Source organism: Talpa europaea (genome assembly GCF_964194135.1).
Source record: "Talpa europaea genome assembly, chromosome: 5".
Taxonomy (NCBI): Eukaryota; Metazoa; Chordata; class Mammalia; order Eulipotyphla; family Talpidae; genus Talpa; species Talpa europaea.
The window spans coordinates 137889392-137905626 of record NC_140071.1 but is presented as its reverse complement, the minus strand read 5'-3'; positions in this window follow the sequence as shown (position 1 = coordinate 137905626).

Below are 16235 nucleotides of genomic sequence, written 5' to 3'. Positions count from 1 at the left end.
GTCGCTCTCTTGCTGACTTGGGCTTCGGCTGCTCAGATATAACTGCAGACCGATAGTGCTGTCTCCCCAGCCCCAGCCCTGGCGCCCAAGCCCTTTCTTTTGCTGTCTGTGCCGAGTGATCGCGTGATCCAAAGAGCTTCGTGATAAGGAAGCACTGTCCTGAAATGATCGCCAGTAACCTGTAGGCTCAGGATTTCAGAAACCAGAGACGGATCTCGTTCTTCTAAACAGGTTAAAACTACTGCCGTGGAATTAAAGCAGGTTTATTTTCTTGTTTTCTTAATGATACAAAGCATTGAGATCCAAATGGTTTGTGATATAATCAACTATTTTTCGAGAATTCTTACATACCCTTATTGTAAACAAATAACGGGGAAGGAAATAAATCAGGCCTCTGGGCTGTGGTCTTAGCAGTTTCCTACTTTTGACTTTTGACATTTTGTGTCTAATGAGGATGCACGGCTGTTATACTCAGATACGGAGAAAAATGCACACATGTTTCACACACATGACACAACACAAAATATTTGACACAACACAAAATATTTCCAGAAGAGAAAAAGACAAAACTGAAAGCTTCACACAAACACTTCTCTCTTCTCCTTACCCTTTTTCTACCGAAAGCAAGTGTGGCTCATTCAGATACAAGAACTGGCTGAGTAGGACGTGCCAGCAGCAGCAGTGGCAGGGCTCTCCAGACTTCCCCCAGGGCCATGCAGATCTCCTCCAGAGAAGCAGAAGTGCCCCTTGGCATGGAGTTCCCCAGGCCAGGGGAACCCTAAGCCCCATGTCTTGGAAGGCTCTGCTGATGGTCCTTCCACTCCATTTGTGTGGACACTCGACCGAATATTTACTGTCAAGTTGGGAAGCTCACAGCTTGGAGTGTAACTTACATTAATGTTCCAACTTGTCAGTACCTGGAGATCATGTCACACTCCATTCAGGGGCCCCGGTGCTGGGTATGAGTGAAGGCCTCCAAGCGGGTTCTCTGCCCTCTTCTCTCCCTCCTGGTTGTTCCTCGTCTCCCACAGTCACCCCTTCCTTCACCATCATGAACGCGCTGGTATTTATTGGGTTCTTACTGCCAGCCAGGAGCTGTTATAAGGGTCCAGAAAGCATCATAGCTTGATGTAGTTATCACAAAGCTGGTATTGTAAAAAGAATTTTCCTGAGGCTTGAGGTTTTGTCACTTCTTCAAGGTCCGGGAGCCAGTAAATGGAGGGGAGGCTTTACAACCAGGTGGACTGACTCTGGAGCTGGGGTGCTTACCAGCTTTTGTACTAAATAAGGTCCCACAAATGCTGAGAACCCCTGGATTCTGTCCCAGAACCATCTGACTTCAGTCTGAGATTTTCTTTTTTCAAATTTATTTATTTATGCATGCAAGAGCTGGGGTGTGGGCCAGAGGTGTGAGGCTGAGAGGATTCACCAGAGACAGAGTGGGGAGCAGAACAGGCAGATAGATTGAAATCCACTGCTGAAGGGAGCAGCGGGCGAGGCAGGAGAGGTCTGCCGCGCCATGTGGGTAGCTCCCTGGCCTGGGATTGAACTTGTGCTGCAGAGGTTGCGGACAGCTTCATAGTCCTCACGCCTAACCCCTTGTGCACCAGGGAGGCCTCAGTCTGAGATTTTCTACTCTGCGCTCCATGCACCTGTGTGTCCTGGTCTCTCTGGCACACTTCGATACAAGAAATAATCTCTTAGTCCCCTAACTGGGCTTCCTTGCGGTCTACCCTTGCTACTCTCTTCTTCACTTCAGTACATTTAATGATACCTGGCAGGTGTCACCTTCCAACTCAACATCTTATTCAAATGCCTTGAGGTGAGGATTATATTCATGGTTACCTGGGCCAAAAGTCCTCCCAGGTGTGCAAATGAGCATGAGGAATTACCAGTTCCAAGATTCCTCTTTCACTACCTGAGGCCCTGTGGGGATTTGAAGAAGCCTGGTGTGGATGGTTCAATCATGGGATTTTTTTTCTTTTTACATTAATGTTGGATACATGTATGCTTTGGCATGCAATGTAAGGCCATGGATGTCTGACCTTAGCTTCAAAGGAAACATCTGATCAATGTTCATAGGAGAAAGAAATAAAAGAAAAGAAAACATCCTTTGTAATGTTGCATGGGCCTGCCCCAACTCACTCACCAGCAGATCCCAAGCAGTAGAGCAAATGAAGCTAGGAAGGACGGGTGCACTTGCCAAACTACTTTTGTTTGCAATTCAGCCTTTCTTCTTCTTTGTGTAGGTTCTGACATTTTTATGATGCCCCTCTCTGCCCAATGCGCACTGAGGTTTCCAGATGGGCTCAGACTGAACTAGCTCTGGTGTATGGAGAGTGTCTCTTGTGTCCCCTCTTCCCGCCGTGTCTGGTGAGAGTAGATTACAGTGTCTGGTCACATACCCCCTGGTCCAGCCAAGGAGAGAAAAGCAGGGCGGCTTCCAAGGCAGGAGACCTTGCCAGGGGCCCACCGTGGGAAGGGCCCTGCTTGCGCTAACATTCTTCTTTAAAGTCTTCGAAGGCTTCATTTCAAATGAGGAGCATTTTCATGTTTTCACTGGGCCCTGCAAATTGTTTCTGGTCCCGAGGAAATTCTTTCAAGTCGAAGGGAGCTCTATTTTCCCTTGGGCACTCTGTCTGACATGCAAGAGGTAGGAAAATGGATGCTGCCCAATCTTGGCCAAAAATGCAGAACTGACCATAGGCCTCTGTGCTTCGGCAGCTGAAAATACTCTGCATTTGTGCACCTGGGGAATTCCTCACCCCCTCGGTCCCACTTTCCCACGACAGAAACTGGCTTCGTGCATTCCCAGGCCCCCTTTAAGCCAGGGTGACACCCATGACCTAAACTTGGCTGGCCAGGCAAGTATACGGCTTCTCTTCAGCTGAGCTGGAAAGGGTGCAGGCTAGTTCAGTCTCACCCAGCCCGGGGGGGATGGGGGGTGGTGGGGGAGGAAAAGGCAGCTTCCAGGAGAAGCTGCACCTGCTGAGCACTAAGCTGCCCTCCATAACCCGACATGGCCTCCGTTCTCGCTCCTTGGGGTCTTGAACTTGCTGTTATCTCTGCACTGATTTCCCTTCCTGCCCTGCTATCTCCTTAGCAGCCTTGCCCACCTGGAAGACCCCTTCTCATGGAATCTTCTGGCACCGCCCCCACCAGGGCTGGAGCTGCTCTTTGCTCCCCAGGCCCCTGAGAATTCCACTGAGGACATTTATCTCCGCCGTCACATTGATGCTTGGGTCCCCAGTCTCCTCATTGTCGCCTGGGTCTCCGGTTTCTCTGCACACTCAGCCATCTCTGCCTGCCTGGTATGGCTTGCCTGGATGAGGCGGCCACTCCTTAAGTGGCTTTAGGGAGAGGACGGCTGTGCCAATGAACAGAGCAACAGAGAGGAAAACTCGGGGCAGAGGGTGTTCTTTAATTTTCTTTTGAGTTTGGTTGGAGGAGGTCAGGATGGTCAGAGGATGAGAAGCATCATGGGCCATGCTTTTCTATATTTCCCTTATTTTTCAACAAAGCACTTGACATGCGTAATTATTACTATGTGGTTGAGGGGAGCAGGGAGGGAGGTGACAAGAGACATGCGACCTTGAGGTACCAGAAAGGAAGAGAAAAGGCCCCACCCAACTTCCTCTCACAGCTTCTCCTCAGCCAGCAGTTCCTTGGGCTAATCCCCCAGAAGCCCCAGCCAAAGGCCTCTCTTCGTCCTGTCCTGGGGAACACAGTGTCCACTGCCTTTGGGTTGCCGGGTGACCAGTCAGGTCTCAGAGTCCCTCACAGCACACTGGTCCTTGACTCAATCAGATGCTGCTGTTTTCAGTTCCATGGAAAGGAAATGTGTTATTTAAAAAAAATTGCTTTTTAAAAATACAAAATTAATGGTGGCTACTCACTTGAAAAATTTAAACAAGACAGAAAAATTCATAAGGCAATAAATGTCCTTATCTCTATACAAAGTAGTAGACTTTTCTCTGTATGTTCATAGACATTTTCATATTTCATATTGCATATTTCAGCTCTATTTGAAGGAGGAACAATCAAGGGCAGACTAGATTTTACCTTTTATTGATGAAAAAGGAGCAGCTGGTTATTTTACCCACAAAATGGAGTATTTGGGAAGAGCAGAAGTATCTGGGAAACGCAGGCCATGGTGGAACATTGGCCAATCCAGAGAGGCAAAGGAAAGAAGCTTTTCTAGAGCAGAGGATGGAACTTGGGGGCTGTTCTAGGTGAAAGTCCCTGGGAGGAGAGCGAGAGTCCAGGGGGTGGCAGCTTGTCCCTGGATGGGCTTCGGAGCTTCTAGTTGGTGGGATAGTGACTGGGCAGGATGAGTCTGTCTTTGTCCTTCCATTTGGAAGGGTGGGGACGTGCTCCTGCTGTTGGATGTGCAGTGAAGCGCGTCTCTACAAGGATGGCTGAGCTAACGTGAGAGAGCTCACGCTACAGGCCTTCCCAGCTCTGACTTTAGCTGCGGTTTCCTTAATTAATTTTCAGACCTTTTAGCAATTGTATTAAAATGTTGATTTCAATCATCTAGCCATCTCCCTGTTTCTGATCTATTTCCCCCTCCAACTCAACTTCTAGAAAGCAGCCAGAGCAATCACCCTAAATTAGGGTCTGACTGCATCACCCCTTAGTGCAAAATCATCTATCTACAAAATAAATTTCTTATTTTGAAATCATGAATTCCACATCCTTACATTTGCCCCCCAAACATCCTCCTAGTCCCATGTTCCTGTAGGCTCTGCCACACTCTCCAGGGCTTTCTCTAAGTTCCTCATTCTAATAAAAGCCTCTATGTCTTACACCTTTGCTCACCTCTTTCTGGAATCTGCCCTTTGTGGTTTGTTTTTATGCCTGTCTCTTTATTTATTTATTTATTTGTTTGTTTGTTTATTTATTTAAAGATTTATTTATTTATACAAGAACTGGGGTACAGGCCAGATGCGCAGGAGGGCGAGAGGATTCACCAGAGACAAAGCAGGGAACAGAACAGGCAGACTGACGAAATACACTGCTGAGGGGAGCAATGGGCGTGACAGGAGGGATCTGCTGTGCCATGTGGGACCCTCGCTGGCCGGCCTGGATGGAACCGGCACTGCAGAGGCTGCGGACAGCGTCACAGTGCGGTGCTCAACTGCCTGCGCCACCAGGGGAGGCCCTGTCAGTCTCTTTTAAAATTTTTTTTTTTTTTTAACATAGAAGAAGTGGGGTGTTGGCTAGAGGTTTGGGGGTTGAGAGGATTTACCTGAGACAGTGGGGAGCAGTGGTGAGAAAGGAGAGGTCTACTGCATCATCTGGGGGTTAGCTCCTCGGCCAGGGATTGAACTCAGGCCTCAGCAGTGATAGTGCTGAGACTTAACCCCTAGGCCAGCAGGGAGGCCCCCATGTCTGTCTCTTGAAGACAGTGACTTTATCCATTGTTCTCTGTGTTTGTCAGTGCTTCCTCCTGATTAACCGTGACCCAAGGGGCCTAGCATACAACAAGCTGACTACAGTTAACACTGCTGTATGAGACACAGGAAGCCTGTTAAGAAAAGACAGCGCTGAGACTTCACATTTCTCATCTCCAGGAGAATTTTTTTCTTTTTTGTTTTTTTTTCTTTCTTTTACTATTATACATAGATGAGAAAGTGGATGTTAGCTGAACATATTGTGGTCATTACTTCACTATGTATAAATCAAGACACTATGCTGTACATCTTAAAACTAGACAGTCATGCATGATATTATTTCTCAATGAAACTGGAAAAAGAGAATAGAAAATAAACAATTGAGTAAGGTGATCATTTTTGGGGAATATAAAGGAAAGCTGTTGATGGTTTTCAAAGATGTGATGTGGGTGGGTTACGAGTCTGAAGTTTGTGTGCCTCTAGTGGGCTCTGAGACCTGGGATGCTGATCACGAAGGACCCTTCAGACAGGGGACTGCTGTCAGCTACAAGCAGTGATGCTCTATTTTTCTCAGCATGGTTATATGGGAATTGTGAACAAGGACATCTGTGTTTATCATAAGTCAGAGAAAACAGAATGACCTTGCCTTGCCATGTGAGCCCAAGCACGTCACGTACATGAGCCCAACCATGCCATGTACGTGAGCCCAAGCATGCCATGTACTGAGCCCAAGCACACCATGTACACGAGACTTTGGGCTTATCCGGACATGTCTGTCCTTGTGGCCATCTGCTGCACTAAGTTACGACCGAGGAGACTTCCGAGGATGGCACACATGCAGGGCCTCCCTCCCAGGCGGTTTGCCGTCCTGGCACACACGGGTCTGCTCATCATTTCGGTCAGCCCTTTTCCTTGCTGTGCTCAGGTCACCTCTCGATCATCCTTATGCAACAAGGTTCTTTTTGAATGCCGTTTACAGACTGAATGGTGTCCCTACCAAAATTTACGTTTTGCTCTGGCAGCCCCTGCAAACCAACACTATGCATATTTCCAAAGAAAGTTGTAGAGCTGAAGCAAAACCAGCTTTCTTGATCCTGGGTGAGGTTACGGACAGCGAGGTATGCAAAGGGTGCCGAGTAGGTGGGGGGTAGCGTGTCATTCGGAGAAATATTCCACACTCCACCTGGGACAGTCAAAGCGGAGCTTGTCATGCTCCTAGTGCTCGACCCTCCATCCCTCTAGTCTTTTTTTTTTTTTAGATTTATTTATTTATTTATTTTTTTATTTATACAAGCACTGGGTACAGTCAGAAGCGTGGGAGGGTGAGAGAATTCACCAGAGCCAGAGCGGGGAGCAGGGCAAGCAGAAGGACCGAAATACACTGCTGAGGGGAGCAGCGGGCGGCAGGAGAGGTCTGCGCGCCATGTGGGACCCTCCTCCGGAAGCTGGGGAGCAGCCGGGGATCGAACCAGTGCCTCAGAGGCTGTGGGCAGCTTTGCAACCCAGCGCTCAACCGCTGCGCCACCAGGGAGGCCCCATCCCTCTAGTCTTTCTGAAATTCCTCAGCTTGGGAAAGTGGGACGCTTGAAAATAAACCTTCACTGAAGAATTTGCAATTGTTCATACTTAATGAATAGGCTTTAGAAAAACAGAGCTCAACTTTACACCTCACAGGAGACTTTCAGCACCCAGAAAAAGGATAAACAGAAAGATTGATGGTGAGCGGGGCACGGGGATTGTTTGACTGGAGGCTGCTGTTTTTGTTTTTCAAAGATTTATTTATTTATTTATTTATACAAGCACTGGGTACAGTCAGAAGCGCGGGAGGGTGAGAGAATTCACCAGAGTCAGAGCGGGGAACAGAACAGGCAGACCGACGAAATATACTGCTGAGGGGAGCAGCGGGAGACAGGAGAGGTCTGCGCACCATGTGGGACCCTCGCATTGCGGCCGGGGCTCGAACTGGCACTGCAGAGGCTGCGGGCAGCCTGGCAACCCAGTGCTCAACTGCTGTGCCACCGGGGAGGCCCTGGAGGCTGCCTTTTTTTTTTTTTTGTGGGACCCTCGCTGGTGGCCGGGGAACGAACTGGCAAACTGGCGCTGCAGAGGCTGTGGGCAGCCTGGCGACCCAGCGCTCAATCGCTGCGCCACCAGGGGAGGCCCAAGGCTGTCTTTTTAAGACCTGGCGAGGGTTCTGAATATCCACATTAATAACTAGGGAGGCAGGCTGTGGAAGCTGAGCTCTGCTAATTTCAACACAATTATTCATTACTTGAGCCTTATGTTTTTGTGTTTTCTTGTCTGAGTCTACCTGAAAATATGTCCTAACAATAGGAAATGTATTAACCATTTCATTTAGCATTTTAGGAATGTAGTTCCCTCCTGCTTCCCAGCAAGATATGGAACGCAGGTCCTCGAAAGCATATTTCATTGTCAAATGACTTGGTTCTTTGGAATTCTTACTGTCATGAAGCCAGTAGAGGGTGACTATCAAAATTCCCCAATCTCCTCACTGAAATAACTGAATTGTTTGAGAAAAATGCACATTGAAAAGTCCATTCAAGTGTCTGCATTTCTGCCCTGTACAGAAGTAGAAGGGGTTTAATTTGGTTTGGTCAGCTGCGTGGTTTTGCCGTAGAAAAGTGATAGGGTAACTCCAAGACAGTGTGTAGATGTCACAATTTGGGACTAGCTAGAATGTAGTTAAAAAGCGCTCAGAAGAACTCACTACACTTGTTTGGCTGCTCTGTGACACGGATCTGAGCAGAATTATAATCAGAATGAAGTTCTTGTTCTCCACTGCTGCTGTGAGAATTCAGGGAAGATGGAGGTCGGGAAGTAGGGGCGGGGAGAGAAGAGTCTTTTCTGACCCTCATCGACTGATAATTACACTAATAATTGCTCTTTTCACATGTGTGGTAAAGACACAGGGAGCCCTGCACTGCGGATTAGGGGTTCTAATTTGGGGCAACCTCAGTGAAAGAAGGTTTTCCAGAGAGTGGCCCCCACGTATAGTGGGGAAAGATGAGGGTTACTTAGCAGATGAGAGGCAGGTGTATAAGGGGTTTAGAGCACGTCAGACAGGGAGGCTCATTGTGTTAGGGGGAAAAGGCTGTCCTAAAGCTAATTCCATACAGGCTTTGTGGACTCCACCCCCACCCCAGGCCAAAGCCAAAGACACTGGGAACTCCAATCCCATCACCACCCAAGGGAAGGTGGCTGGGACCTGAGGGTGGGGTTCAGCAGCCAGGTGGGTATAAAGCCAGACACGTGGGCTTTGGAGGGTTCCCCCCATTTTGGCTCTCCGCCAGCTCGCAGCGTCCGGCCAGCTCTGAGAGTGACTTTGGGTTTCCAGGTCGGCGGATCGGGTAGGACGCATGAAAGACTTTATTTCCCTATTTTCTCCCTGAGGTGTACATTTTCCTTCTTTCCTTTTCCCTTGTAAATAAACCTTTTATGAACCTTTTGTGTGTGTCTGTAGTGGAGTATTCATAAGTCCCTCGTAAGGACGTGGGTGAGGACCCACAGCCAGGCAACCCGTTTAATATCGGGGCTGCCCTATAACAATTGTACAAAAACTTACGTTCTCAACTAGTGAGTTTGTCTTAAATGCTTGCACTTTGCTCATTTAACAGATGATGCCATCCACCCCAGCTCTGATCATGCTGGAGTCCTGGGGGACCCAGTGACTGACGTGCCTACCCAAGGACACAGATTGTGTGCATCGGAAGTGATGTCCCCTTTCCTCCCATGGAGTCTCCAGTGGTGGTAGCCTTCCTGCAGATCCCTGTCCTGTGTTCCCAGACAGAGCAGGGCACCTGAGACCCCAGGGACAGACTAGAGGGAGGATTATGACCTTCCATTGCACCCGTCTTTGGCTCACTTGGTTTTGATCACTTTTGACTGTAAGGTCCAGCTATGCCCTCAAGGACCACCCATCCATCCTGCTCTCGGGCTATCAGCTCTATTATCCCATCTCAGATTCTTGGCCAATTGCCATGTTGACTTCATTGGCATTATGGTGACAGTGTCTGACTTGCTCTTCCTGATTAAGTGTTGTCTCAGTCTCTACTCTTCTGGAATCCAATCACTGTGTTTGGTAGTGGGAAGTGCAGTCCCGTGACAACACCTCCGCCTCATCCCAGAGCTTCAGAACTCAGCTGCTCCTGAGCTTCTTCGTGAGGCTCATCCCCCCATCACTAGCCACTCTGCTGCTTTAATGAAGAGCAGCTTCGGGCACCTCCCAGGAACATCATGCTCTCCCAGCACGCTCAACTCTTTGAATCTTTGATCCCTTTCTTACTGCTCTGTCAAAGGAGAATGCAAGTAGATCTTATCTCATTTGCTTCAAGGCATCTTTTTTACAGGTTGGCATCAATCATTTCGGGGGTGTCATTAGACAGACTCTTGGTGTTTTCTTCAAGTTGTTACACTTGCAGTTGTAGGACAGTGTCTCCTTATCAAACAAATCTTTCTTTTTTTTTTAAAGATTTATTTATTTATGCGTGCAAGAGCTGGGATGTAAGTCAGAGGTGTGGGGAGGGGTGGGCGGGGTGAGAGGATTCACCAGAGACAGAGTGGGGAACAGAATAGGCAGATCTATTGAAATCCACTGCTGAGGGGAGCAGCAGGTGAGACAGGAGAGGTCTGCTGCACCATGTGGGTCAGCTGCCTGGCTGGGGATCTAACCTGTGCCGCAGTGGCTGAGGACAGCTTCATAATGCTGAGACTTAACCCCTTGTGCCACCAGGAAGATCCCATCAAACACAGCCTTTTTTATCCAGCCTTGTATGTTCCAGTCCACCACCTCCAGAGCCGTCCTCTGGCATGTTTCCCCCTTCCTGACATACAGCTGAGGCAGACCCTGTAATTCTTTTGGTTACTAATCCCTTTTTCTTCAAAACAAGGGAAAGTATTTCCCCAGGTGCCCGGTCTGATACCTGAACCAAGTTACGGCTCTAGCCACAACGTAGGGAGGCAGGTCCCGAGGAGGGCAAGCTTCGTCCTGCAGGGTGAGGCCAGTGTGGTCTCCAGACAAGGGGAGAAGCCATCTGACCGGGCTACCACATCTAGGTGTGGGCGGGAATCCGGGGTTCAAGGCTTTCAGTCACATGTGCAAAGATGCCCCAGAGCCCTGCTCCTTCCCTGTCCAGGCAGGCTCCTGGGGGCTCTGAAATCTGAGTCTGTCACTGCGCTCTGCTCACAATGAAGATGCTGCACCGATTTTCAGCCCCATCAGTCTCATAGCTATGGGAGCCGGAGTGTGGGGTTCCATTCCAGGTCACTGTGCTTGTTTTGAAAAACTGACAATGAAAACGAAGCAAGCGAGCCAACAAACGAAACCACCAAAACAAAATGAACCCGCAACGGCACCAGCTGAGTGTGCCTCTAGCTTGCAGGCGCCTCGAGGTCTCCCGACTGCCCTCGAAGCTCCGGTGACTCGCTGGGGCCCGCTACCCGTGAGGGAGCTTTGCTGTGGGCCTGGTGGTTCTCAGAGCTTCCCAGGCATGACTCCTTCAGGCACACTTTGCAACTTACAAGTTCATGGCGCCCCGTCCTCATTTTCAGGCGGGAAGGCTCCGTGGGCTAGAGCAGGAAGAACCCGCGCAGATGCACATGTAGGAAAACCTGGAGCCGGGACTCAAGCTCTGAGAAGTGGCTGGAACTTGTGCTCTCACCAATGTGCAGGTCCCCCCTCGCCTCTGCCCTGCGGGGAGGGACCTGGGCCGGCTGAGTGGTGCCTGTCCTGCTGCTCAGCTGCCCCCCTGGCTGCTCATGTGCCCGTCTCTGCTCATCACGGCCCACGACAGCAGCACGTCTTGTTTTCACACATCGCAGCAGTTCCCCTCTCTTCACAAAGGCGTGGGGGAGGTGACTGTCCAGGACCAGATGCACGGTTGCCAGTTTATAACTATGCTAAGGGGTTTCGGTGTCCTCCTGGGGCGTGGGGAATCTTGATGATGAAGACATCTTGACAAGGGAGATGTGTGACCATGTTTGTGCCTCAACCACGCACTCATTCAACACATAGAGCTGTGTTCCTGTGGGTCCCTCACTGGACTGTGTGCCAGGACCACTCCCGGGAGCAGACAGAAGCCCAGGCCTCGTGGGGATGCAGAAGGGAGATCCTGTTAGATTGTTGTGTGGCGACGGGCCACTGTCCGTGCTATCAGGTCTTTGATGTAACGTTATATTCATGCACACCCCACTCTTCTAAGACTCTGGGACACACACGCGCCTGCTTCTTTCTAAGGTGTGACTATCTCCCGGCTCAGTAAGTCCAGGAGGCGAGCGGGGGAAGCCATTGGTGGGTGAGCTTTCTGGAAACTGGGGAGAACACAAAGGTTATCATCATTTCCATTCTGGAGATGAGTTGTGTGTGTGCGTGTGCTTGTGTGAGTTGCGTGCACATGTGTGTAGAGATTGCACATCCTGGTTGGTTCATGCCAGTACCAGTGGGGATCATTTGTCCCTGTGAACACATTAAGAGCATCCCTGTCTGTTCAGGAAGAGAGGACCCGGACACGGAGCAGGGGTGCAGAGTGAGAGGACCCAGCTGTCAGAGAGACCCGGCTCTGGCACAGCAGGGGAGTGCTGGTGAGGGGTCACCAAAGGCCCTCAGGGTCCCTGCCTTGCAGACAGGCACAGCCCATCGGGCAGAGCCCTAGCAGAGAGGCCTTGACACCAAGAAGTCTTGATCTTGGAGTTCCCAGTTTCCAGAGTTTGAAGAAAGAAATCCCTGTTCTTTATAAGCGATCCTGTCTGGCATTTGTTTGTGCAACCTTGGATGGACTGAAAGAGGAAATAACCCATTGCACTCAGTTTCCTCCCTGCAGGGGAGCCTGCGGGGGTGCCTTGGGGCAGAGACCAGTGGGGCAGGATGGAGCATCTGAAGGGCAAGTGGGCGCTGTCTAGCCCGCAACCTCTTCCGAACACATCACCCGTGGGCATTGAGCAGGAAAGGGAGATCCTGAGGGAGCACAGGGCTCCGGGCAGCCTTTGTGTGCGCAGATGGGACATCCCTGGGGGGACCGAGAGAAACAAGGAGGCCGAGGTTCTTGGGAGGAGGGTTCTGCAGAACAAGTAGAAGCTTCAAGAGCCTCTGAAATGGAGGTTTTGGGGATTTGAAGACTCCATTGTGAGCTGTGGCTTACGTGGACCCTGGGGATGGTGTGTGTCTTGGGAATACACCGACTTCCCAAACAGTGTCCCTCAGGCAGGCATCAAGCCGGCAGCGCTGCTCCCCGAGGCCGGGTGAATGTCTGCACTTCCTCTCACTGGACTCTGTTCTCAGGCCCTCGTGGTTGCTGCTGAGGGGTCAGCGCCTAGAGGAAGGAAGCCATCAACTCAATGTGGTTTTGAAGAATCAACACAGGCTGTAGCTGCACGCGATGAAATTTACCAATTTCTCCTCTGAAGGGTGATGAGTGAGAAGTAACACCTGCCGCCCTCAGGTTCCTGTTTATAATAGGTTCTGAGGACACATTTCTGTTTAAGATTCGATTTGGTGACGTGTATGTCAATCCTGACAGGACAATCCACCCACATGGCTCACCTCTTCTATTTCCTACCCTGCACTCTGAGAGCCACTTTCTCTGAGAAAATGCAAGCACATGTCAGCAGGTGGTATTACTCCCGATCATTCAGTGCACTGCACTTGGTATCCTGCCTGCCCTCACCCCACACATTTTGTATCAACATATACATCCTTCCCCTTTTCACAGCTGCATAACACTCCACCAGAATGATGTGTTATTTATTTAACCCACCCCCCATTGGGAAGATCATTTGGCTGGTTTGCAATCACATTCTCTTATAAACAACATTGTAAAGAGTAAGGTGGTCCATCCCTCATGTGAGCAAGGATGTTTGTAGGACAAATTCCTAGTAATGACTCAGAGTATATACAGTTGTAATGCTGATGAGTTGATATATTGCATCCTGATAGATCTCCGCGCCTAACCATGAACAACAGCATATTATCTCCAGGTGAATAGTTCCAAAGGGCACAACAAATGCTGAAACATCCAGACCGAAACTACCGTCAATAAGAGTCCTGGTCCCCCAAGGATCAGCATCTCTGAGCATTACGTGTGCTGGTGCAGGCTCCACAGTGCTGTGAGAATGCAATTTGAGAAAATTCTAGCCATCTGGTTATTACTGCCGATAAACACCCCACCTTCACATCGAAAGGAATGAGTTTCTTTATTTTTTTCAAAGACTCCAGCTTTTCAGTCCAGCAACCCAGGCTTCCAGGAACAAAGGTAAGGAAATCTGAGAGCTCTGAATTCCTTAGCCGGGGCAAATACCCTGCTAATTGATAGATGCTCTAGGACTCCAAAGGCAGTGTCTGGAAATGCCCTCATTCAGTGCAAAGGAAGTACAAGCTTCAAAATTACATGGTGAACTTGATCTTTAGTTTGAAAATGGGTTTTGAAAGAAAATATTCTATGAACAACAACCACCAAACAGCCATGAATTTCCAATGTTTTAGCTTATATACAAGGGGTGAGGGAGTTGGGAGAGAGACACTAGAAGATCTGTTCTTTAAAGGGCTGTGGAAAGAGATGGTTGTAATACGTACCTTTTAAAGTCCCTGGGAGAAAGAAGAGCAAGTCCACAAACACCCAGTTGACCAACAGGTTTTCTTTCTCATCTCCAATATTTTGATTTTAGTCATTGTGGTTTGTAGCTGCAAGTCTGTCTCTTAAGGCAGGCCAAGTGTTTGCTGCCTTCATAAAAACATACTGAACTTACATTTTGCAGTACAAGCCACAGAAAGGAAGTGACACCAGTTACTTTCTGGAGCTGAGTGAAGATGTATCTTTGTGACCCTTACCAACATCCCTGGAGATAAAAAGCACCCAAGGTGGTCCTTGCTGGTGGTGCAGGGGTGCAAGTCTCAGCACTATCAAGCTCTAGCCAGCCACTGTGGCCTGAGTTCAATACCTGGCCAGGGAGCTGACCCACATGGCGCAGCAGACCTCTCCTGTCTCCCCGCTGCTCCCCTCAGCAGTGGATTTCAGTGGATCCACCTGTTCTGCTCCCCACTCTCCTTACTCTTTCTCTGGTGAGTCCTCTCACCTCCCCATCCCTTGCACCTCTGACCTACACCCCAACTTTGTATGCATAAATAAATAAATAAAATAAATCTTAAAAAGAAAAAGCACCTAAGGAACCCAGTTGTACAAAATGAAAGATTGTCAGTGAGAAGAGGGTGGAATAAGGTCATCATTCAAGGTGACTTCCTCCCTTCCTCCTCGTGCTCCTTCTTCTGTTCTTGGTCTTCATTCAGACTCCTGGGATGTCTGCTGTGCGGCAGAATCCTAGGGTGGCTGGCGTGATCTGGAGGAACGAAACAAACTCAGTTTCTGCTCTCCTGGAGCTCAAAGGCCAGAATGGAGACACTCAGGAATCAAACACTTTCGAACATTTAAAAATAAAAAACAGCGACCATCAGAGTGGTGCTTGTTGGGGCCCATGTCCTGGGGAAGACAGTGTCGGGATCAGCTGATCACGAGATGAGATGAGCCAACTGACAGCAGCCCCAGGACAGGCCGCAGGGCCTGTATCAACACTCCCCATGGTGAGCGCGTGCAGCAGCATCCGTCTTGTCTACAGCCTCTCGTGCTGTTTGGGAAGAACACACACATTTCTCTACAGCAGGGATTAAGATTAAATGTTTAATTTGTGAAAAATAACGCAGACTGGCCCAACTTTGATCTAATCCACCTTTTACCTGCTTCTCCAAGCAGCCTTGAAGCCTGATGTTAGCTGGGTGAGTCCTTGGGACCTGCCAGTCACTCCTGGTGTCACTAGTGAGACATCTGGAGTTGCCACCTGCTGGCTACATGCAGAAGAGCCAGTCCCCCCTGGGACACCTCAGGGGCCCATGACCACACGTGCCATAACAGGAAACACTGCAGGGCACTAAGGCCTAGAGGCCTGACCATGGCGCTCTACCTGGGCCCTTCCAAACATTGTGGGACTAGGGGGCTTTTCTTCACTATGTCTGGAAAGGTTGAAGTAATAGCAACTAGGAAAGTAACCCTTCAATTCTTTATTTGAATTCATTACTAATATTATTTGAAAGGACTGAATTCCTTTAGCTGCTGTGGGCCCAGCACCTAAAATAGCTCATGGAACACAGTCAGCACTTACTAAATATTTGATGCACAAATGGATGAATAATTAAATGAAAGAAAAAAGATTTGTGTTAAAGCGTGATCTCCGTGCACAATTTCCAGTGCCTCTGAGAGCACATCCGTGAGGGGCTCAGAGGCTTCAGGGCATGGTGCTTTGTTGGGGTGAAGGCTGATGCTTTGCCTGCCACCTGTGGACAGCCCGGCCCAGCCAGTATGAGCAGCCTGCCCCGTGGCATCCAAGGAGTCCACATTAAAGGGTGTGGATGCTGGGACACAGGACACATATGCTGACTCTAGGACATTGATTCCAATATTTAATGTAATAACAAAGGTGGGGATCTAGTTAGTGAACTTTGAGCAGATACTGGGCGGTGGAACAGGAGGAGTCATCTAAAAGAGGGGGTGGAGCCAGCAGAGGTGATAGGCAGAGTCCTCCCCATGTCTCACCAGGTGAAGAAAGCCAGGTGTGCAGTGGAAAATATAATACATTATGCTTTTGATGAAACAACACAGGCTTTTCTCTCTGTGGTTAGGTATATGTGTGAATGCTGCCTTTTTATGGATGTGGTGAAAGTCCAGCAACAAAAAAATAGGGAACATAGTGTTCACTTGTTCTGTTAGACTTTTACTCAAGTATTTTATTATATTGTCAAAACAAATATCCTTTATTTGTTGCTGTTTCATTTTACAAGCT